Source organism: Argopecten irradians, chromosome 5 (genome assembly GCF_041381155.1).
Source record: "Argopecten irradians isolate NY chromosome 5, Ai_NY, whole genome shotgun sequence".
Taxonomy (NCBI): Eukaryota; Metazoa; Mollusca; class Bivalvia; order Pectinida; family Pectinidae; genus Argopecten; species Argopecten irradians.
In genome coordinates this window covers 40,264,281-40,290,525 of record NC_091138.1, presented here as the reverse complement: position 1 = coordinate 40,290,525, position 26,245 = coordinate 40,264,281, and the positions used below count along the sequence as shown (strand labels likewise).

Genomic DNA, 26,245 nt, shown 5'->3' with positions numbered 1-26,245 from the left:
AACCAAACAGCGGTTGATTCTCCCTTTTAGTGCTATCTCTGTCATTGCGAACGATTCTAAGATGTGTTCCGAAGTGCTCCGAATGATGCTCGAGGGGGAAATTAGTTTCTGGTTTTAAATGCTACGAAATCTCATTTTTTATAAGATATCTTATATATCCACGAGATTTCATTCAATTATATAAGAGAAAACTGGTGTACTTATATTTACAAGTACCCTAAAAACAAACTAAAAGATACATTAAACAGACAAAGGTTAACTCGACATATTATTATGTAATACTATCAAATATTTAATTCGGCATATCCCTTTTGGACAAAACAGAGAACGCAATATTTCAATGTGCATGTATATACTTTGGTTATATTTAAATACGTTAATTTCCTACGTACGCGGCAGGCGCTGCATATCAACTAAACTACAACTGCAACTAAAATGCGGTCATAAACATGCCGTGATAAATTTGTATATATAAATCCTAGATATTCCAGGGCTTAATATCACTGTCGTCATATCCACCCCTGGAATAAGTCATAGAAAACCGAAGGCTCTTTGATGTACATCAAAGGCATTAAATAACGGTACACTGTAGTTGACTGTGCGATTTTGAAGTTGGGCGTCACTGTTGATGTAATCTCTTAAGGAAGTGTGTGCAGGCTTGTAATCGGTCACTTTGATTTTTCTACTGAGCTGCCTTTGCTTCTATCATGACCTAGTGCATGGGTGAATGTAATAATAACGATAATAACCCATAGAGTATCGAGGATGCGCTCAAAGTGAAATGATCCAGATACCGTTTTCTTTGGGGCCTGCCATTCGTTGATGATTAAATTCAGTGACCTTTCAAACGCATGAAAAATGTCTGGTTCATCCACACAGCTACATATAAATAACTTTTGTTTTCATACGTTTGGTTTGGATTATTAAATCATCGTTCTATTCACAGCAAGAATCGTTTAAGTCTGTCCAGTATGCGACGTGTTGCGTGAGTGAATGTCTTTATTTTGGGAGGCTGTGGTATGTTCTTGTTGTGTCTCATTATAATAGTGCCATTTTACAGTGCTATCTCACTGAAGCATGCCACTGAAGACACCGAACAAAACACCTACCCAGTCATATTATACTAACAGCATGCAAACCAGTCGTCCCACTCCTTTTATGCTGAGCGTTAATCAGCAAAAACTACCATTTGGGGACAGAACCCGGAGCCTATACTTCACAGTAGAGAGTGCTCGACAGAAGCCTTAAAGTGAGACAGTGTCAAGGGAGACGTTACCAAGAAGTCGAGACGAGTAAAACGATAAAGTGAAATGAAAATAAAAAAAATTAAAGATGAAAAACATTTAGCGGAGATGTACTTCCATATCAAGACGTGTTGAAGTGTCTGCACTTCTAATGTGGGAAAAATGGATTCTACGGTTTTATTTTTCCTGGATTTTGACAATACATCTCGTTAATATAATCTTTGGTAACATTTATTGAATATAGTAATCAGTGTCAAAGTTAATGTTATAGGATTCCTTTTTGTCAGCAAAAACAGTGTTTGACATTCGCTGAAATTATGTTAATTTTCTGTATATATTTTGGTAAGAACAAAAAAGTATTTATAACACAATCAATATAAAACTCCAACGTATGAAATGAGGTGGTAGATAGTGGTCCATGTAGAGGGTAAGAAATGACTACGGCAATTCTCGGTATCACCGTTAAGGTAGTAAAAACTAGGGTTTACATGTCTCGCTACAACCCCCCCTCCAACACACACACACAATTGAATGCCTTCTATTAGTTTCAAACATGATGCGTTATGTGTACAGTACTTGCGAGACAGGTACACGTAACTTCGTAATTAGATACTTTGGATTTTCCACAGAAAAGACTACCGAGGCCCACACATAACTACAATCTTATTCATGTTAAACTCATCGTCGGAGACCCGCGGGTGATCGCATTACACTACGCTACACTTATTACCCGTGGGCAAACTCCTCGAAACATCCTCGTAAATTATGCTAATTCACACATTAGAATTGACCAGTTAGAATACTCGGGACCGAGACCACAATTAACTCTGCTATATGTTTCATTGTAATGTTAAAATTCATAATAAATTCCCAAAATTTCGTTGACAAGTTTCCATCTGACCTTGTCAAGGTCAATATCCGAGGAACAAATTCTGAAAGTTTCAACCTAGTATGACCGGATTTTCTCAAGATATCTGTCATCAAGTGTCACCATGTGCCAATTATATACATCTGGGTCATGGGTTGGGGTCAAAACAGGACTTTTTACACAAGATTCTGGATCAATAAAAACATACGAAAATTCAGTATTTTACACTATAACAGTTAATTTGACATATACACAACACATCTACATTAAATTTGTTGGCAAATACCAAGTTCACAGGGGCATGCTGCATGTTTTCATAAAATACATACATTTCTGAAGGAACTTCATTCGTGGGTACTGAAACCGGAAGTATGTAATTGTGGTTTTAGTCCATATATAGTTCGGAACTCTTCAGAATGAAGACTGGTTTATTAGCTTGAAGGTAAAAGAGTGTCATAATGGAAAAAGGAAGAAAAAAGACCCCTAATTTCACGATAGAAATACCTGGAGATGAAACCGTGAAGACCAGAATTTTGGACAGAATGCAGAAAGTGAGAGATTACCGTATGTTATTGTTTAATAGACGTAAACCAGAAATTGTTTGTCACAGCAGAGTCATCTGTGACACGACTTTGTGAAGTTGCAGGGGACCATTCTAAAGTCTGTGAAGGACAGCTCGTGACAAAAAAAAAGTAACAATGAAAGGTCATGCAGCATCTATACGCTTTTCGTGTACCAAAGACAAACATCATTCAATACTTTGGTCATCCTCCCCATATTTACCTGACAACGAGTTTCTGGTCAATTATAGAATCTTTCATGGTATGGAATGCAGTGGAATGTTGCCAGTTCAGTATGAAAGATTTACCAATGGTGCTGGTATTGGCCAATTAACCAAGGAAAAGATAAAAAATACTTAGACATCTACAAGGATCATGTTTGTGCAGAATATGAAGAGAGCATCAGCCATGCATTGGATGAAGAATGTTTAAGTTATGAGGAAACCGATGATACTATTGATATCATGACTGATGCAAGACATGGCTGGCGTAAAAATGCTAAAGACTCTAGTGTAGTAGCAATCACATACATGGGACCACAAAAGACGATCCGGTATCGCAAAGACATGAAAAAATTGGAACACAGGCACTCACTGTACGAAAAATTGACAGAGAGGGATATATCAATCAATGTTCATGCACACGACAGAAACTTATCAATCAACAAAATGGTGAAAGATTCTGGAGTTACAAACCAAAATGACCTTTGGCATGCACTCAAAGCATTAAAAAGGGATCTGAGTTCAATATCAACTGGTCCAGCATATAAAAAGGGGAAATCATGGTCGCCTCTCCTCCAGGATGAAATAGAACCTGTCACAACTCATGTCCACTGGTGTCTAAAATACAGTGAAGGTGACCCTAACCAACTAAAGATCAGTGTGGAAAATGTTGTTGCCCATTACTACTCAGCATGTCACAGGAGCAGCAGGTGCAAAAAAGATAGCAACTATCAACCTTCCAGACAGGTTATGTCTGGTTATTGCTGCGAAATTGCTGTTTGGTGTGATAAAAAAAGTCAGTTCTTCTAAATACCCACAAGATTACATTTTAGTTCGTGATACTTTTTATGTGGAAAGTTTTAACAATGTTATGAATATATTTCAAGATAAAAGGATATGCTTCAGTGCCTTGGTGAGATCAAATTTAGCCGTTTGCATTTGAATGACATTGTGGATAGGATATTTACTTCTGCTTCACATACCCGTGTACCCAATGCCCGGAGATCATCAAGGGAGAAAAAAGTTTACACAGATCCTGTGTATTACTATAGAACAAACATTTGGAACCGGTTTGTGGAGTCATTATTTAATTATTAACTGTGGATAACTAACTAACAATATATTGATGAGCTGATTGGAAATAAATGAAATATAATTGACATCTACACACATAGAACTGCCATCACAGTGTAGTGGTACTGGTATTGGGATTTGTTTACATCTCAGCTGTAGACCATGTGGTAAGTGTACTACAGCCCTAGCAACACAGCTACAGATAAGCCCCGCCTCCCTCCTCCCCCTCCTTAATTGCTGTCCGGTGGGATATTAAACTAGGTCGTCCTCGGCCTTTATTAATCCAAACACGGTGGGCTGGAATATCGAGGGGATAATGGCTGGTACGCCATCTCTTCTTAATTGCCTAAATAGGCGGTATTTCATAACACTGGTTGAGAGAGTATAATTGAACTATTTTGCCTATTTTGATCAACTAAATTCGCTTATCTCTGTTTAGGCCAAAAAAATAATATGTCTGTTTAGGATTACCTGACAGACCCTATTTTTTAACCCAGACTCTAAATTTTCCCCCACTTAACTAGGAAATTGTTTTTAAAAAGTTGACATGTCCACCTCAGACTCCGGTTCCGGCCATTATTTTTAAAGTTAAAGACACACTAAAAAAAACATCCCGACCTACCGACCCTATTTTTTGACAATGTAACCTCTTAACTGGCTTTTTTTTCGTTTTACTCCGAAAGGGGACCAGTAGTGATCTTAGGTGATTTTAATGTAAAGATTATAATTTTAAAGTCGACCAGAGATCCACTGCATTTCACTTATTTTCAGACAGAATGAACCTAATATCTGTAAATGTAAAATTAGATTGCAAAGGACCTGTTCATACCTTTTGGCCCCTGACTGGTAATTGTACTTTACAGACCACATTATTGTTCGCTCTAATAAGATTGACCTGTGATGATTTAATTGCACTTTCGGAAGTTTGTTTTCCATTTCACCATGTATCAGGTCTATAAAACTTTTATATGATGTGTTCATGACTGAGTTCAATGGCTTCTTCAATAGTGTCTATAGTCAATAAAATAGATAACATAGCCTTATGATCTAACATGAAGTCCTGTAGTGTGTTTGTGTCCGGTCACCGCTTCTTCTTAGTGCCGCATAGTGCTAGTTATTTTGATAGAAAACGATATCAACGAATGATCAGGCGTATTTTCTTCTGAATGAATTACAATCTTCCGAAATTTTAAAGATATAAAAGTTTGTCACTGGGTTTAAATTTTGTTGTGGAACAAAAAAAAATAATCACTACAGACCGAAGATACACAAGTAAAATTTTATTTTCTCTTTCTTCCGTTGACCATCACAAAACTTGAGTCGGACTGGAATTTACTATAGTGTCAATAACTTCTCTGTTTCTAATAGTATCCACACCTTCAACAAAATCGGATAGATTCCCGCGTCGTGCGGTAAAATCGCCCACAATATAAATATCGGCTATGGTAAAAAGGTAAAATCCTGATCCAGTATATTGGAAAAGAATAACGAAGAATCCACAGGTCTCGTCGACTCTTTTAGCGGTAAATAACGGACACAGACTAAAAATACTAGATCAGTAGAATGAAATTTAATCCATAATATGCCCTCCGTAGATTTGTCTAATATTTCATGTGTAAACGAATGGGACAGCTCATTTTGTTTAATACCTAGACCCCACCGCTTCCTCTTCTGAAATTTTTATCTAAATTTAACCCAATACAATACATGTTTCACAATGGAAAACCCATGTGATAAATTTCTTAACAGTTTGTTATCATTTATGTTTACACACTCCACTGTGTAAACACCTACGGGGCCTCAGATTGGTCAACTCCAAGATCTCTTGATTCCGATTGGCTCTCAACTTCAGGCTACTTTTCATAGCGCATTTACTTTTGAATAGCATTCTATTTACTGCATTAAAGGTAATTGTTTATTCAAAGTATTAAAGAGTAGAATATTGACTTTCTATTTAGGCACTATATTTTATGGCGGAAAGATATCACTAGACATTGTACGGTGGCAAGTTCCCCTGAATGAAGACAAGAAAATGATCACTATCGTATAAACATAGAGTTATAGTTATGGAATAAAAGTTCCCCAACGCGTGACTGCTGTTTAATTATCATGGTTATCTAAACTCTCGTTACTTAAATTTCATTTTTTAAAGACACTCGCTAAAACTTGTGTCTAAATTTGAAAATTATATAACTCGAGTTTGATAAACATGATAAACAGCAGTCACTTGATGGGGAACCGCCATATATCCGCTAATGTTAGCAAAGTCATTCCTTTTCCAGAATGTTTCGGCACAACAGAATATATCGAAATCGTAAGCTTTAAAACTCTTTCTCTGAAAATCAAATTGGGTTGTCACTTACATCTGAACGCGACCATCCTCGTAAATTCCACATATCAAGCCGAATTGTATCCTATGAGTTCCGCGAACAGATGTTAATGTTCCCAAACAAGCAGATGATATATGTTTAGTTAGTACCAATTTCAAAAGCCTTCAGAAAATGATCTTGATTTGTGAAGATTATAGTAGAAAATGACGCTTTTTTCATTTTCTGCCGTAAAAAGCGAACCTGTAACTTTTACAAACCAAAAGGATAAGAACTTGTACTGTGTATAAATAATGCTTAACTTTATAATTGTGTTATGCAACATAATGAAGGAAATTGTAAGACACAAGGAAACTTTAGTGTTAGCGGTTTGTAGTTCGAAAAATAGCACATGCCCACTATACGCACCCGGTGATGTTTTGTAAACCTAATGAGGGTATAACAATTTTGTTTTTAACATTTCTATATATTTTTGTTTTTGTTGTTGTTTTTACTAATTGATAAGAGATCAAATAACTGATTACGAATAGTAATTTGTTGTTGGGAAACATTTTTGCTGCTTCAAGCCAAATAAAAAGATTTGCTGAAAAATCACCATTTTTGAGCTTAAAATTTTTTTTTTTTTCCTGTGCACAAATCATTACATATATTAGATTATTTGGTCCTGATAGTATCTAGAGTCAATACCTCGTGACTGCATCACCTAGGTTTCTACTAGACATCTCCCATTTTGCCCGACACGGAGTACGGACAGCCACACCCGAAATTTGGGGGCCGTTTCGAAATGTAAAATAGGCAAAATTGTAACAAATACATACTAAAAAAACAGTAATGATGTATAACAAGCAGAATATACTTGTCATGCGATATCTTGAATAAATATTGTTGCTTGAAGTAGTTTTAAGTTTAAATGGTAAACATATTAAATTGTGAAATGTATATGCCAGGCACCTTACCAGTTTACTTAATGTCACCTTGTAAACTTTGTAATATGCGTAAACTGTCATGACAATATACCAGTTTATGTCAGAGTGTTTGCTCTATTTATTTTGACAAAATAAAACCTGGGGAGGTATTCAGAGGGGGTAGCGGATCACATTACGTAAGCTGAGAAGAATGCTTGACGAGGAAAAATGGCTTGCTGTTCTCATGCCATAGTGAGATGAGATGATAACATTTTTTATATATTCAATATTTTAACATAAGGTAATCCACAAAATATGAAAGTCTCATCAAATTTTACTTCTGAAGACATTTATTCTATACATTTCCTAATAACTTTAATCCTGTTATGAAATAACACTAAGATATATTAGAAAAAGATGTAAAATAAATCATAAAGTAAGTTAAATATCTAATGAAATGGTATTTGTATCAGAAAAGAAATCAAAGTGCTTAACAACTGATGAGTCGCAAGAAATAACTGTTGTTTAAGTTATCATTGTGCATGATGTATTTGACATCCTTGAACTTTTTCAAATGTTGTGCTTCTTTTAAATTTGTTGCTATCAATAAACTAAATAGATCTGAACTAGTACTAACAATATCACTAAAATATTGGCAATATACATGATGTAATTATGCGAATAAAAGGTTTTTATTGTTTAATGCATACTTCATATTACTTGAATACTGAAAATTATCAATTATTGTTCTACTTTTTTTCTTGGCTATTTATCACTTATAAAAGAAAATACAATGTCCACAACTGCTGACCTCACTGTAATTGATCGATATTATAATCAACGCCTGGAATGGTGTACTCGTGTGTGGTAGATGAAATGCTGTTTGTGACATTTATTTCCTACTAAGATTAGCTGACAACACCTCAAGGATATTATCTCGCGGGGGTCGTTTAACCTAACGCATTTTTACCTGCACCCACCCCTTACTGCTGGCATACCCATACCAGCACTGATACAGTCTTAAAACTAATTAATGTCCAATCTTTTACACTTATTTTCTTTCAAACTGCACCTTTATAGAAAATATATGCTGAAAAATATAGTTTCTGTAATGCGTAAAATATTCGTTTATTAACTTAATATAGTATATGTAATTTCAAGTTCAGTGAGACATGTGATGTTCATAATCTGTGCGTTTACAAACATTTGGATTTTTTTTTATCTTTTTGAATATTGAGCCAAAATAACATAACAACGTTAATGTTCTATGAACTGAAAATGTTAAAAAAAAATTAATGAGCTTGTGTATCAGGAAGAAAACACAACAGGTGTTTCAAATGAATCTATCCTGCCATACCGCCAGGTAAGCATTCTTATATAATAACATACTCACTCAATATAAATCGGCCACCCCCTCTGAATACCTCTCCCCCAGCATTTATTTTTGTGAAAGTAAATAGAGTAAACTGCCCGAAGTATATTGGAAAATTGTCATGACAAATTACACATCTTACAAAGTGTAAAATCGGCGATCGTAGAAATGACTGTATATTGCCTGATAATTAATCAAGGGTAATTGATACACAACAGAATATATATAAACGGCTGTTTTAAACAAAACTCAATCCATGTAGGCGGTATTAATTCATATTATTTATCACATAATCCGCCTGATATCCAATTATATCAGGTAATGGTTTGCATATTCCACTAGTGTAAAAAACCTGAAAGGATTTTCCTTGGTGATATGCCGGGCAGGAATTACGTTTTGACGTCATGACAGCAACATTGAAGTAAAGTCAAAACTTTTAAGGGAAACAGGACAAAATTCTAGACGTTCGCAGCACATTTATTTTTTGACTTTCTTTTTGTACAAGACCAAGACGACAAAATCAAGAAAACGAATTTCGCGTTTCGAGCATAACACTGTCTCGAAAATTAGTTTAAATTGGCAAGCCAACATGACATTTATCTTTGAGAATGCATTAGGTAATTTACACCAAAAATCATCACCAAAATTTAATCATGTCTAGAAGTAAAGCATTGATATATATCACATCAATTAAACAATACATAACACAGAACATTTTTGTTTAAGATTTTTATTTACGTGGTAGATTTACCACAAATGATGGTTTTCCATATATAGAAACTACTCAAAAATAACTAATTTGAATATTGATTTCGAAAAAATGGCAGGTCCAATTTCTTAAAAACCTTGACAGAAAATGCCTAACAACATCTTCATAGAACAACTATTGAACAACGGGATTTTTTTGTGGGGAATGTTAGACTACCACTTAAACGTCATATTTTTTTGTGATGAAAAAATGTCTATCTTTCTAATCATTATTGAATTACAGTAAATTACGGATATATAACGAACCTCTGCGGACCACCAAAATTATTTCGTTATAAACATTGTTTGCTGTACACATATTAGAGACATGTTATAGGAACATTGACGAGGAATAAAAATAATTACGTTATGAGTACGAATTCGTTGTATGCATGTTTGTTATAAACATGTTTTATTACATAGATTTATATTATTCGAACAATTATAGAGAATTAATATCAATAAGACTATAGACAACGAGAGTGATAAGAAGACCATACCCTTGCTCGATTCGTTCTGAAAAGCGGCTACCGGCGTACGCCGGTCACGTGACCGGGCGACAACTGGGCGATCTGGCAAAACAAGCATAACCGGCGTATTCCATCATGACGGACATTTCTTCAGAGCTTTAGTAACATTTTGATTTTTGCATCAAACATACAAAGACTGAATTTAAGTTGATCAAATAGATAGCATGGTATTCTAATTTGGTTAATATTATGTTATGGTAAACATTTATTACGCTAAAATTACCGTTAGCACGAGTAAGAAAAATATTTCTACTTGTACGTTTACAACTTTTACATTAGACAAATTAAAATGGATTAAATAGTCGACGCATGTGCGTGGTTGTCTCTGTTTCATAATAAATGAGTGATTGTTTTTCAGATAGTAATGGTAGAGTTAATAATAGAATGTGTATTTGGAAAAAAGCGATATTGCCAATAAAAAATAGCTTTCGAATATTCGTATTATTCAATTCCGGGCCAAGAACTTTAAGAAATTCATAAATCATTAGAGTTTAAAATCAATAGGATACCGTGACTGGATAATGTCATGTTGTTGTTTCGCCTTTTGGAAAATGAACAACCCCTCCATTCTCATTTTTCTTCATCGTGCATGATACACGTGTAAGCTGTTTTATTCCAAAAGAACAAATATAAGAAATTGCATCATACTACATTAATCTCTTTTGTTGAAGTTTCTTATATGAAATAGAAAATACATATGGTGGCCTATATCTGCCATGTCGCATTGTCGTTCACAAAATCGCTCCGCGCGTTCCTGTTGTAATGCACATTTGATGTAATGTATGGTGCATTGTAATTTATATTGTAGAATTACATACATATAATATGAGATAATGTTCTAGCATTACAGCTTGGAATTTAATTACACATCACAAGACAATACGCGAAGCAATAGTGAGATAATGCGCGGAGTGACACTGCAACGTTACAAAAGTACACTGTCGGTGCGACAAATCTTATTTTCTCGCTAATGCGACAGAGCGACATGATTGTTTTATCGCACAGTCGCGTGTTATCGGCAGGGCATTTTTGTCGCTCCAAGCACTGTCGCTCCTTGCATTGGGCCACACGCCAATCATTATTTATTCTTACTAAAATTCAACAGATCGCTGAAGCACCGATTAGTAAAGTATGAGTTATCTTAATAAACTGGGTTTAAATTGATACCTTGGTGTGGCATTGTTGTAACTTTATGTAAACTATTTTATTCATTCATTTCTTACTACATGTCACCAGTAGAATTCTTTTTCTCATGTCTTGACATAGGAATTAACAATGCCCGTACAATCATATTCACTTTTGAGCATTCTTTCTGAATTATGTATTTACAATGTACATGTAGGTATAATACTGTACATATAAATCTATTTTCTTATGTTACACTCTGAATTACATGTGTTTGACGAAAACGATTCATTACAACTTTAAAATGTGTTGTTTTCGAAAGTGTAAAACCTCAGAATAAACCTTAAAAATATGTTTTTATTGTTATTGATAAACAGTCCAAGAGAAGTCATTGAAATTTCATGTACTTGGAATAAAACATTTAATTTTTATATACATTAGATTTACAAATTTTATTATAATCAGACTAATAGAATGTACATGCATAGGCATTTGGTTCTATAAAATGCCGCGACACCGTACGTATTACACTATATAGAGAAAAATATCTATAGAGCAAAACCTGGGCTATATATATATATATATATATATCTAAGTCTATACATCACTGCACATCTCGATGTATTCGCTTCATAAATGTATATCTACATACCTGTGTGTATCAAAAGAGGTTTCAATTCCTGTCCGTTAAGGAATACGACAGGAAAATCATAATGTTTGGAGAATTTATGTCTGAACGGAATGAGTTTTGCTTAAAGAAAGTTTCGTATACAAATATCTAACCTTTATTCCGCCATCTTGCGCCGGTATTAGCCGGTGATACAAAACCGGCTGATCCGGCGTACGCCGGTCGCGCAACCGGCGCACTTTCATTGAATCGAGTGAATCGAATCGAGTGAATCGAATCGAGCCGCCTCGCCGGGTCGCCGGCGGCCGCCCGCTCTTGACGAATCGAGCAGGGGTCATATGCATTAGGCACGTGTACTGTAAAGCCAATATCAAGTAATGAAAATAATAATAATAAGGCAGTGTAAAATAACACGGGGTGCCAAATGGGACTTTATCTTTTTGTGATCAAAATTAATTTTGTGTACATAAAAATTAATTCTGTCACACTATAAGCGTTTTTTGTTTTACAAAATTATCTTTCATTGCATTAATTATATTTCATAAAATATTTTCTATGGCCAAGTTAATTTTAGTTATGACCATTTTTGTATACACAAAATTCGAATTTTCAGTACAAAATTTCAAGTGTCCCATTGGGCGCCCCGTATGACTATTTATCGCATTACTGGCCCGTCCAGCCCTGTCATAAATATCGTAAGACACATGTGTAATAACACTATTATGATGTCACATGTAGTTTTGACGTCATAATATACATATGACGTTGAATTATTGTTTCAGTAGACGGAAACGTGATATCCGAGCCTGATTTCTACTATTTTATATAGAGACGAAACGTAAAGTTTTGCTTATATTTCTATTAATAAAAGATATGCGATAAATAGAATGAATTTTACACTCGTGACTATGTGATATGAACTTTATCAAACGAGTTAAATAATTTGATATTTTCAAATTCATGTAAGATCCTCTATATATCAATGAAATATTTCATCAATGTTTCTCGGATCAAATTTTCGCGAACACTGCAATGCGAAAATACCATCACCGCAAAAAATATTCGACTAAGGTAAAAAATAGTAATACCAGAATAGGGTTAATGATAGTAGTGGATTATCCCATATATCAAAACGTAACCTTACACATCAGTTGGTTTATAACAAATATCTGTTTTGTTTTTGAGTGACATCAGAAAATCCTCGATATTCCTGTAGAGTCTGTGGTACTTGTGTTCATTATGTGCACGTTCACAAATATCACATAAATTCGACTGTAACACTTCATTCACTGTTTTAGGAGAGTAGTATATCTTCCAGTCGTAAAATTTCTTGTATTCTTTAACATCGCTACTGATATTCTTTATTCGATCTGCAAGAGATTCAATATTTTTAAAGTGTTTTGTATCCAGGTAAGAATTCGGGGGATGGAACAAAGTATGATTCGAAGCATCCCTAATAATTGGTACAATGTCGTGACGAAATACAAGGTGAAGTGACTTTTCTGTGGCGTAGTCATGGCATAAGGCATTCTCAAACGATAAATAGAATTTATACATGCTATCCAGCACGTTAAAACAGTCTTTATCTGTTTTAGATTGTGTCATATTCCAAACTGCCTTGAAATAACCAAATACACCTTTTCCAGATCGACATCGGAGGTTCCCACATAATCCGTATACATCAATGTCGATACCGTACTTACGGAGCTTCCTTATGTATTCTAGTCTACGAGACTGGGTACGGCAGTGACTGATAAATGCAACAGCAGTTTTTTTCTTGGATTTGATGATATTTTCTAATGAACGGTTATTGTAAGGAGATGACCTTTTCGAGAACCCTCCGTGTACAAACGTGAAATCCGAGTCACGGCGATACGACATGGTCCAGTTAAACATACTCCGGTGACAAGTTTTATTTGACTTCTTTATGTTTCTACCAAATGATGTTGGAGCTTCGTGCTCAAACATTATCCATATTTGTTTTGGCTTCGTCTTTTGTCTACAGCTTTTAATATCACTTGCTCTAAAAATAACCACGTCTGCTTCATCCACGAATTTACGTTGCTTTGTAACTATACAATCAGGAACTCGACAATTATCAAATAGTTTTGACGTCTCCCATTTCTTGTCGATCCAGTCGTTCACCCATCCTTGTGGCGACCAAAAAAGCAAAGTTTTATTCACTCTTTTCTTATCAACTTTTCTAACCCGGTTAACAAATGATATATTGCTCAACAAGAGCTTGTCGTAATGAGTAGTATCGGAAGTCTGAAACTGCAGAAATGTCATACCTTTTTCATAGAGCTTGGTGTCTACGTGAACACATATTAACAAATATGCAGTTAAAATCAACATCGATATCTGAAGGACTCCAAGCAATATCTTTTGTCTGGCGAAGTACAACATGGTATCTGAAAAAAAGTGTCGTTATATTTCTGTTAGGTAATCCAATTGAACCAGACGACGTTTTTTTTCTTTTTCAAAATCAAATTGAAAAAAAAAAATCATAATAATAACTTTTCTGTTTTCAAGACAAATTGCAAAAAAAAAAAAAGAATATAAAAATGAAATGAAATAACAGCAACAACAAAAAAAAACAACAAACAAACATAAAAAAGTTACAATTTGACACGAGTGTTTTGAAATTTTAAAGAGTCCCCCACAACTGAAACTACTCGTGAAAAGAAACATTATTTGACAGAACTTATCTTTGCAATGGATTGTCATTTTGTCATTCAATTTCGTTGGTATTATCAATAGTGCAGAAAATGAATTGTTTATTGAAGTTGTTCCGCTTCTTTTGTTGACTTTAAATTCGTAAACCCTCCGAGGGCGTCAGAACGCTTGTTTTCAACGGGAATAAACACCTAAGTGATAAAGATCTTCCAAGTATGGCGACAGTGAATATTTGTATCGGAAAAACAGGGACAGAAAAAGTTGATTATCTCCAAAAGTAAGTTATTTACGATATATTAATTTTGCTGGAACTTTTAAAAATTCATTCTGATTTCAGAACAATTCGAACTTGTGTGATACCTTGAATAGTATTTTAATTATTATTATCATATATTATAAAAGCTAATTATTTGTACAAATCTTGATTAATCATAATGATATTGAAATTTATTAAATGCTCGTTTAATTTACGAACGCGTGAGTTGGTAAAGGCGCACATTCAGTAACAATGACACAGTAGGCGAACTTCACTATATAAATACTGGATGTTGCGACCGCCGATGCGAGAGATTTGTTTTGAAAACACAGTATGCATATGATCAAGGTCGAGTTTTCGATACTTTCCCACGATTACGAAGGTTGTCGCAAAATATAACATATATATATATATACATTAATCTTTGGAACTAACTTGTACTTCTTCTGAAATGAAACATATAATTACCTGAAAATAGATCGAATCAGTGCTAATAGTACTGTCTGTGGCCGATAGTCTCGCAAATTGTTTGAATGATTAACTCGTAGGTCATCTTTCACTTACAGTTTATGATTTTTCCTCCATTTGATTATGCTTTAATTCAAAGTAATTCTCATAGAAACCATTCGAATTTTAGAAAACAAATTAAAAAATCGATTATAAACAGCACCCTTTGACACGGTACTGTATGGCGTGTAGCGAGAAGACTGTATGTTGATAGCGATTTTGGTTTTATATGACTGTATGCATTGTTGGATAAAGTATTTTGTCTGTGAATTAAGACACTTTTTCACACTGATGGATAACGAGGATAATGGAGTTATTGCCTAGAGGGTTGTAAAGATTTTGATGAGATCATTGATCACTGTATACAAGAGCACTGAAAAAAAATCATCTGTAGGAAGAGCAGTGAAAAAACAAAAGATTTTCAAATAATTCCAAAGGAAATAAGCCACCAGGGAAAGCATAAAGTCTCGTATGATGAAAACTGTGGTGTTCATGTACACATACATGGTTCGTCTTCCCTAAAACCCCAAAGGTATCAATGCAATTTTCACTGAAAACAGACAATATCTGAATGTTGACCAATCAGAATCCAGGGAATTTGAAAAGGAAATTCCCAACAAGACCATATCCATTGACTTAGTTATTTGATATCAATAGAAGTAGTGTAGTGGATAAAGCGATTTTCCTATGATCGGGTGTTCGATGCACGCAAACAGATAATTATTTTTTGTCCGTTTTTATCAATGTGTTTCAATTAAAATGGAAACTGAAACGTTACAGTAAAAACAACTAACAATTTAGATTTACCTTCTATATTAATGCGGTATATTTTTGTAACAAAATAGTTTCGATTCTTAAGAAAGTGTCAACATTAAAGTACATGTACACCTTGATTATGTTTCTTCTCCCAAAACGAAATGAAAGCTCTATTCTGATTGGTCGGAATTTTCGAAGAATTTTCTTCGGGAAAATGACGCATATCGTATCAAGTAACCCATGGTTTTAGACATTAGGAAGACGGAAAGCTAGGAATAAGTAAAAAGAAAATATCCTTAATTCAGTCGTCTTTTACGATTACGTAACAGGGACAGCAAAGACAATTCTAACGCCATGTATACATGCAGGGCAAGCTAATTACTTGGGAACCGACGATGCCTTATATCTGTCGACTTTTATCTTCAGTTATTGTAAATTTGTTCAGGCGCAGCCACGCATTATTTTATGAATTTGTGGACAGTATAACTCTCCATAACTTCCTGTCTACACGCCATACAGTACCATGTATACATGCAGGGCAAGCTTATTACTTGGGAACCGACGATGCCGTATATCTGTCGACTTTTATCTTCAGTTATTGTAAATTTGTTCAGGCGCAGCCACGCATTATTTTATGAATTTGTGGACAGTATAACTCTCCATAACTTCCTGTCTACACGCCATACAGTACCATGTATACATGCAGGGCAAGCTTATTACTTGGGAACCGACGATGCCTTATATCTGTCGACTTTTATCTTCAGTTATTGTAAATTTGTTCAGGCGCAGCCACGCATTATTTTATGAATTTGTGGACAGTATAACTCTAAAACTTGATCCCATGATAATATTGGATTATAAATAACCAGATTTTACTAACGGTTCCATTTTACAATAATACTGATGCTCATGGTAATATTGGAAATAACATATTGTCTTATTTAATGTACCCTTTTAAATTAGTATCTCGTGTAAGTCTTTTTAGGCTGGACATTTTAATTTATTTTATATGTACATATGTGATGAAATGTAGCATTTTGTTTTAAATTTCTGACTTTATAATCAAATATATCTTACAATGTACTTACTATACCCACCACCCTGGCATTGCAATTAATCCACAGTTCTAAGCTTTTAACATGTACATGTAGAAACTTTGAATTACATACAAACTAGAATTGAAATGATGAACATATGGCTTAATACACATTATGTAGTGCCTTGAGACATATCTTACATTATTAATTATCAATAACGTCGTAAAGACTCTAGATATGTTCCCGTGTATACGTTTGTTGTTATTTTGTATTCGTTATACGTGTGATTAAGATTTAAATTGAAGTTGAATTTAAATTGCATAGTGTCATTAATCAAATGTGTCTTAATATAATATATACAACACTGGTATATGTATCTAATACGATGAAAAGTTCGAAGAGATACATACAGCAAATCGCTAGGAATCGACAGTATAATCACTACGAACTATAGAGTCAATTCCGTCATGACCAGCAACAAGCCATACAGTAGCCCCCGAATAAAAGACATGATTGTGGACATTCTAAATAAAAAAAATCATATACATTGTTAGGTTGTATCTCCATATATAATGTGTTCATCATAAATTATGAATCATTAAAAAAAATCGTCAAATTTGTTAGAATTGCAGAAATTAGGTCGGTTCGAATGCTGGCATTGTTGATTAATAGTTGATTATGATCGATTATGAAGTGGTTATCAATATATATATTTAAGGATTAAAGTCTCTTTCTGGTGGTTCTATCGAAGGATAAAGTTGAGTAGGGTATCGATATTTGGAATGGACCGCGAAGCGGTCCATGAAACAAATATCGATACCCTACTCAACTTTATCCTTCGATAGAACCACCAGAAAGAGACTTTAATCCTTATATTTACAGTCTTAACTATTATTTTCATAGCTCAAAATTTACCCTTAATAGTGTTTATGGCATTTATAAGACTAAAATTGAATTATATCGTTTGGTTCCGACAGGCATTTCGAACAGCCACTTGAAGTGGCGGAAATTCCCGCCAATTTATCAATGAACATACCAATAAAATGAGTTCCGTCTGATGAAGCATATATCTGGGGTTTTCCCGGTATGGAACTATAAATCATTTTATTTATCTGTTGTTAAAAACACCATGGTGCAAAGCAGTTTGGTTTTAATATTTTGCTTCGTATGATTTCACACGCTTACACAATTCATAACGTGGCAGGATATTTAACGTAGTTGTGACGCGGCGTCCGATTCAAACCGCCTGTGTCAAGGAGGTGTGACAAACAGAGAGTTTCTTCAATTTTGTGATCACTTGAGTTCTACTTAATCAGTTCACGTTTGAAATTTCTTGAATACACGGATGTTTACATAGTTCCATGTCATTCTTTCCGGATTTTAGAGATTTTCAAATGTATCGGACGTCGTTTCGAGGAACATGTACAAATACAGGTAAGGTCACAGTACCCAAATCGGATCACCAAAACAACATTTTCTTCTTTCTAAACCAAATTTTGCAACTGACCTTTTACATATCGTGTTTTTTCATAAAAAGGCTATGCCTGACGAAGTTCAGACAGCTCCACACTGTCATAGTCGCGTGCGCGCGTGAATTATGACGTCACAAACATTGACAGATGAACTTCCGGTTTTTTAACAGAAGAGTACCCAAATCGGATCAGCGAGAGAAATAACCCAAAATAGGTATATTTTATGCATTATATAGTTAAATAATTGGTATGTACGATAAATATAATCACTATTGACAAGATTGATCAGTAATTTTGTGCGTCACAGTCATTTTTTAGTGTTTTATTGAGCCTTTCAAATTCATAACACGATCGACCGCATGACGGTTTCAATTTCCGGTTGACAAACCGAACAGGTGCGCATTGTTAGATTGACGAAAATGATAATTGGTCGATATTTATTATTGTTTAGCTGCAACAATTAAATGATTTTATGCTTTAATTGAGAAATTAACCATTTCTACCCTATGTCTCTCAAAGTATAACAAAATTTTCGTAGTTTTTTTTCGAATCCTGATGGGGTCTCAAGTTTATTTACTGTCGATCTTCCACATAACACAATCAGTAGATTGTGTGACAACATGTAACATCAACAACTGAAATACATACAGTGCACTTTGGTAGATTTTTTTCTTTAAAATGTATCATGCATCAAATGAATATCTATCAATTATTGTTTTTATTTATATTTACATATAAAATATATTGGTAATTCTTTTTTTAAATTATAATGTAAATCTTGCTGCCTTTTAGTGATTAATTAAAATTTAATTTGTGAAATTAATAGAAAAAAAAATAGTAGATTAAATCTCACACAAGCAAGAGATTTCTGGGAATTGGGAACTTTTGATAATTTTGTCTTATAACTATTTGAACTGCAGACATACATAATTATAGTCATTATACAAATCTCATAAGCATCAACAATGATCAGGCACATGTGACTGCATATGTGTAGCAGGATAAGACTGGATTGATAGTCGGTGACCAAGTTGCTCAGTCAGCTATTGTTGGGAGGTTCTAAGTTTGAATCCCTGTCTGGCCGCTACGTATACATTTTCTATTTTCTTCTACACATGTATATATATGGATCTCAGGTGTACTGACATACATTGTATCTACATATTGTACGCAACCATGTCATAACTATTTGAAAAAAAAACCACCCATTCCCTTCACTTTCAAGTACGTCATGTAGGATATGTATGTTTACACAAGAGAGGCTTGATCCCTGATACAGTACTGTACCTGGCAAACTATGAATTTGTATTATTACTATATTATTGTGATGTATAATACATACTATATTATTTCATTATTGCAGGCCCCAACCTTCTGAAGAACTGAAAAATGTGTCTTAATTCAGCTTGTTATTATACAAAACATGATTGGTTAGTATTTTGTTTAATTATTATTGATTAATGAATGACTGCTTTAATCACTGTGTGCATGCATCAGAAAAATGGAACACAAGTACTTGGGCAACCTTGAAGCAAAAATCAATTCTCATATTTATTTTTTCATTTTAAATTTCAAAGTCTTCAAATTGTAGATCTGTACTTATTAAGTTCAATACAATTATTATATATATGTTGTCCTTGTTTCGAACAGAGTGATAAGGCGAAGTACAAGGCAATAATAAATAATCCAGTTCAAGTTAAAATGTGATCTCAAAACCCTCTGACTTCTATTTAACAGAAATGTGGATAATTCATTCTATCTTCAGTAACTTTATTCACAGTATTAAGTATAAACATGCTAATAATATGTAAATGAGCCAAGTCTGTTTTGTTGTCTGAGAGCTGTTCATGGGAGGCGATATTGATAGTCACTTTTCTTACATGTACAATAACAGGTTGTCCAGAAGAGCAACAGGTATGGTATGAACTTGATGGAAGGGAGACAGTTAACAAGATCAGACAGTATTTTTTTCTTATTAGTTGTTTATTATTGATCACATGTGTACAAGATATTTTGTAAATGAAAAACTTCAAGAGTTAAACCTTTTTTTTCTTCTATAACTAGGTGACTGTTCAGGTATCCATGACTGATTGCCAGCTCTGAAATGAAGTCAGTGCCTTCATTAGCTGAAACAAGGCTACACTAAAAGGCTGTAGCAAATGAGTAGTGAGGAAGGAAACAAAAATATTCCACACTGTTCACTCTGGCCTTCCAACCAAAGTATTAACATCAGGAGTCTTCCTTTTGATGGACGCTTCAAAAGATACCTGGAGGATTTTATGTAGAGGTATGTCTATAAGCTATAACATTAAACATTACTTTATTAGTAAAGCTGTGGATTTTCATTTGAAATTTTAAGATTTTTTTTCCAAATCTTAAGGCTTTAAACATTTGCTCAGAAATTATCAATATTTTACAGCTACATATGTCTCAGTTATTCTTTTTTTATTTCAGGTTTTGTAGACTTATCATCAAGGTAGCCTGCACTTGGAAATGACTTTTCATAAATTACAAACGTCAGAAGGACTTTTTCATGGGCAATTTATCAAGAGGACTTTTTCATGGACAAACATACTGCTGCTGTTGTGTGGGAGTTTGTCACGGAGATCCAATGACCTTGTATACAACCCTTGTCTATCAAGGTGGCATACTTTGTACAGGAATGTTCCTTGACCAAACATGTTTCATTCATATTATAGATGCACTTACCCTATGTCTGAAATGGAAGTGTACAATATCTTTAATTGATGCTTATCTTTAATTGATGCTTGGATTTTAAAATAGCAGCCACTTCAATAATTGTAACTAATATCAAATGAATATTTCACTCATGCTGATTCACTTGGAAATGCAGGGTCTCACAGTAAAATTGATATGTCACTCTAGATTAAATAAAGTGTTGATAAATAATTCTTGTTGTATTTTGCTTTCCCAAGTATCATTGATGAATTGATAAAATATACACTTAAAAATCAACTTATTATCAGATTGTCAAATGATATACATTGTGTAATAAAAATGAAACAGAAAAGAGGAGGAAATATCAGAAACTTGGATGGCAGTGCAGTGATCTGAAAATATAAAAATTTAGAATAATACAAATTCAAAACCAATCTAATTAATTTGATAGATGTAACACGATTTATGTACTCTGGTATTCCTCGCTGAAATTTGTTTGTTCTGCTTCAAGAATGATCTCTACCAATGTCAGAAGGCCAGGTACTTGATATTGCCATGCTGGCACCAGATATTTCTATTTAAAGGTTTTTACTATTTTCCCTGTAAATAGAAAAAAACTTCACTGACAGTGCTCTGTATATGAAACAAACTACCTCTTCTTATCTGTAGACACTACTGTTCAGAAAGATATTTTTTAAACCAGTTTACATATCATTACCTAATATTGCATTTGTATAATCTCCTTATATTTGTTTTGTTTAAAACAGTATTTAAATAATATAAATATTTTATGGTAATTTGTTAACATCTTGTGTACTAAAATACATTTTTTCATAATCAATAATACAAATAATATGAATTTGAACATTTTGCAATATTCATTTCTGTATTTCACTATTTGTATTTATATATTTTAAACATTTTATTTAATAACACATTCTCATATCTGTAGTTGTGTTTTGGATATTCTTTGTTGCTGGAGAAAACAAATAATGTTACATTATAATTGATAATAGCAACATCTTATAGTAAGATAATAATTATTATAAATATTAATAATCACAGATATGCAAAACTCAAAAAAAATCGAAACAATGACAGAAGGGAAATAACTCTTATACAACATTGAAAAAACCGGAAAATCATAGTACAAGTACGGTGAGTACCTGTTCGTTTAGAATGACTTTTTGACATGCGCAAAGATCATTGAGTAATAGTTCCAAGATGGCGGCAGAATATGAATCGTTTCTAGTGGCATCCTAAATAAAGGTATGGACTACCCTGTTCATCGAATACCTCCCTAAATGTTTCTCTGTTCTTGTTTTGGGTACATACTTTTATGTTTTGATGATATGTAGTGCAGTGTAATGGGGTTAAACATGAGAAAATAGACCGTCGCACGGTGACATTGTAGGAGATTGACGAAAATAACACCAACTTGCCGATTTCAAAGTCTTCATTAAAGCATAATAAAATCGATCACTGCTTCAAAATTTGGTTTAAATATCGCGGAAATGCATTTTTTATGACTATATGTACGTTTATTTTAAACGTAAAATGTGCATGCGATAAAAAGAGCAATTTCTCGAATCCGTGATCCGATTTGGGTACTGATCCGATTTGGGTACTGTGACCTTAGGCCCACTACTGTAAACGTTTACTGTACCGCTCTCAAAATGTTAGCTATATTTATATTGTTGTTTTAAACACTTCAATAAATATTAGAGGTATCTATTACAAGTATTGTAAAGCTACAATTGAAGGATTCCGTTTCATTGATATTTCGAAACACCCAAACGTACATTGTGTATGTAAGTCCTACTCTCGCCGATTCACAGTAGATTCTAAGTTAGATAACGTACAGGACTTGTCTGTCCGCCGAGGTGAACAAAAATGCATTGTCGTGCTAGGTCGTTTTGGTTACACTTATCCAACTCAAATACTGACGTATTCTGACATATCTTATCCATTCGCGTACAACCAAAGATGTTAAAAATACGAATATAATGTAGATCTAGGCTACATGTTGTAGAGAACAACACAGACTCACAGACACACAACATGTAAACATTGCGACGTCATCGGAATGTGCAAAACTGTACATTGTACAACATTGTTTATTTATCATACGCACGGAAGCATTGCTCAAAGAGGTACGGTAGTAACATAAACAATGTAACTTTTCTACATTTGTATTTACACACGTACATGTATATGTGTTCAAACCTATTTTGATACATGTACATGTTCATCGAACGTACGTTCGGTTACTGAAAACACCAAAAGTTTCTGATTTGGACCATCATAAATTCATCCGCGCGGCTCCAAATTGCGCGTGACATACTCAATTTATCGAGAAATAAAGTTGAGTAGCCTTTGGTTGAAATCAACGGGGTTTATACTATCAATTCACCACTGACTGTAAATATATATATATAATTATACCTGTTGCAAAATATATATAAATAATCGCTGAATCGATTTTGATGAGATATAGTCCCTAGAATGATTAAAACAAACATTGAATATCAGTACCCGCTAAGCTGTTTTTTAATCTCTCGCTTTGACGGTTATAACGTCCGTTATTTATTCAGTGGAGATGAGAAACTACAGTGTCAAACTCCATCCACTACATATACTTCGCTTATCAGATCGCTACCTATTGTAGGCTGAAGGCGGTGTCCATAAGTAAATCCGTGACAAAGTTGACTTATGGTGTGCTGTCGGTGTTTTCAATATTTATATGTTGATACATATTTACGGTAATGAAACATCACAATGCACACTTTAGAATGAACAATGGTCTTCAACTCTTGGGAAACACCCTACATCGATATTTATGTGTTCTTTTAAAAGAATTCTAGTAAAAAAAATCTTTAAAATGGACATAAAATTTAAATAAAGAAATTATTATTGTTATTTTATCATTTATAACTCTCTTATTTGTGTTTCAACATCATGATTTCCATGGTCGTAAAAAGAAAATGTGCTAACAAAACACGAAATTTAAACAACAGAAGAATCTTTGCGGTTATGAACTTTTACAAAAACGGCGAAAGTTATAGAAGTTTATCTCAAAACACTTACCGCTTATGCATGTACGTCTGTAAATCCTATTTTGTCCTGGCTAAGGCAGTCACAGTCGTCTGCTTGGGTGATTCAGGCGGTCCGTGACGTAGGCCTACTGCTCAGGAAAACCGAGCTGCTCTTACGGTGGCCAGTAAAGACAACAGTGTCTCTGATTGACTCCTAGGAGCGAGTGGACCAATCAGCTTGTATCAAATCGGAGACGACAGACAAAAAATGGCCGAGATCGGTGATCATCTGTTCTGCATGACAATAAATGGAGCGTGGGGATCGCTAAGGGATACCAATATGTAATTTTTATAAGTAAGTGAGTTTATATTGAGGATCTGCACTGCAGGGATGCATTCGTTGAATGGATGGCGATTTTATTCGGTCTGTGCTCATTAGGGAATCGTGACCTGGGGATGTAGCGTGTACTTTTCAGACTAACGATTTTTACACGAATCTTCGTAATTCAACTTTCGATATGAAATAAAATTCGCCCATAATCCCATCATATCATATACCATAGTGACCAGTAAGGTATTGTCTTCAACGTAAGCTAAAAATATATTCAGATCGGATGATGTTTGTGGTGTTCAGAGCATTTTAAAATTAATTACCCCATTTTCTGGAAATGGGATACAGGGCTAAGTAAACAATCTTTCAGTATTTTTAGTATTTTTTTTTTTTTGCGCGTCGTAAACCTGTGGTTGGTGGACATGAAAACATAGAAGCCTACTGATGGTTACCATCCCCCTTCGCTATTAGAATAGGTCAACGTCATCGTCAGGTTTTAATCAGTCCCAGTCATAGTCGATACCATACAAAATGGCATCCTTTCCATAAATGATGACGTAGCTATAGATTGGTACCCTTTTAAGTCACAATTCCGGCTGTAAGCGGCTAGTAGTTCTGTATTAATTAGTGTTAGTTAGGTATTTATTTGTGTTATTTAAAGGAAAGGAGAGAATAACCTTACTCTAATAACAGTGGTCGAATTCCACTGTATGAATTCCGAAAATAGCGATCGCCGAAGCTAGAGGAGGTTTGTTTGGAAAACACAGTATGCATGTAATCAAGGTCAAATTTTCGATACTTTCTCACGACTACGAATGTTGTCACAAAAAATATGATATATATTTATACACACTAACCTTTGAGACTAACTTATACTTTTTCGGAAATGACATTTATAATTACCTGAAATTAGACCGAATCTTTAACCTGAATCCAATTCAAAACACCTCTCTTTGAAATACATAAATTACGGTAAAATTTACGTTAAAAAGTGAACGAAATGCCATATTCAGAGGGCTATATTTCCACCATTTTCAAATTCATTACTTTGAAATTAAAACTCTGTACAGAGATTATGCCAATGTCTACATTTACAAAAAAATCAACACCTTACAATAAATGATAAAGCCTCTACGAGCTCAGAAATTACGTAAAGAAATAAGAAAATGAAACAAATCGCCATATTCAGAGAGCTAAATTTCCGCCATTTTTCTATATAACCCATTGAAATTCATTAGTTTTTAAAACAAAAGTTTATACAACACAGGTACAAAAACATAAGACTGTACATACAGGTTGAAAGGCGCTGAAACGTCTCGCGCAAGGACAAATATAAACTAAAATTTCGATTTTCGATGTCCTATATCTCCGCCATTTTGAATAATATGACCTTGAAATTAGTCATTTAATGTGTCTGAGAGTATGATCTTTCATATCCAATTCAAAACATTTCTCTTTGAAATTTCATGAATTACGGTAAAAATTTACGTTAAAAAAATGAACGAAACGCAATATTCGGAGAGCTATTTTTCCACCATTTTCAAATTTATGACTTTGAAATTACAAGCCTGTACAGACAATATGCCAAAGTCTACATTTACGAAAAATCAACACCCTACATTAAATGACAAAGACCCTACAAGCTCACAAATTACGGAAAAAAATAAGAAAATGAAACAAATCGCCATATTCAGAGAGCTATATTTCCGCCATTTTTCTATATAACCCTTTGAAATTCATAAGTTTTGAAGACAAAAGTTCATACAACACAGGTACTAAAAATCAAGACTGTACATACAGGTTTAAAGGCGCTGAAACGCCTGTCTTAAGGACAAATATAAACTAAAATTTCGGTTTTTGATGTCCTTTATATCCGCCATTTTGAATCATATTAC

General features: G+C 34.1%; 1 protein-coding gene and 1 long non-coding RNA gene across 2 annotated transcripts in view; one reads left to right on the top strand and one right to left on the bottom strand.

Annotated features, from left to right (window-relative positions):
* LOC138323854 (exportin-6-like) overlaps positions 1 to 26,245 on the bottom strand; it is a 603,808-nt gene that overhangs the window by 517,168 nt on the left and 60,395 nt on the right. The gene's annotated exons all lie outside the window — the stretch shown is intronic.
* Positions 18,260 to 21,215, top strand: LOC138323844 (uncharacterized). Its single transcript, XR_011208597.1, has 4 exons — positions 18,260 to 18,519; positions 19,669 to 19,735; positions 20,370 to 20,592; positions 20,760 to 21,215. It is a non-coding gene; the product is annotated as an uncharacterized lncRNA (long non-coding RNA).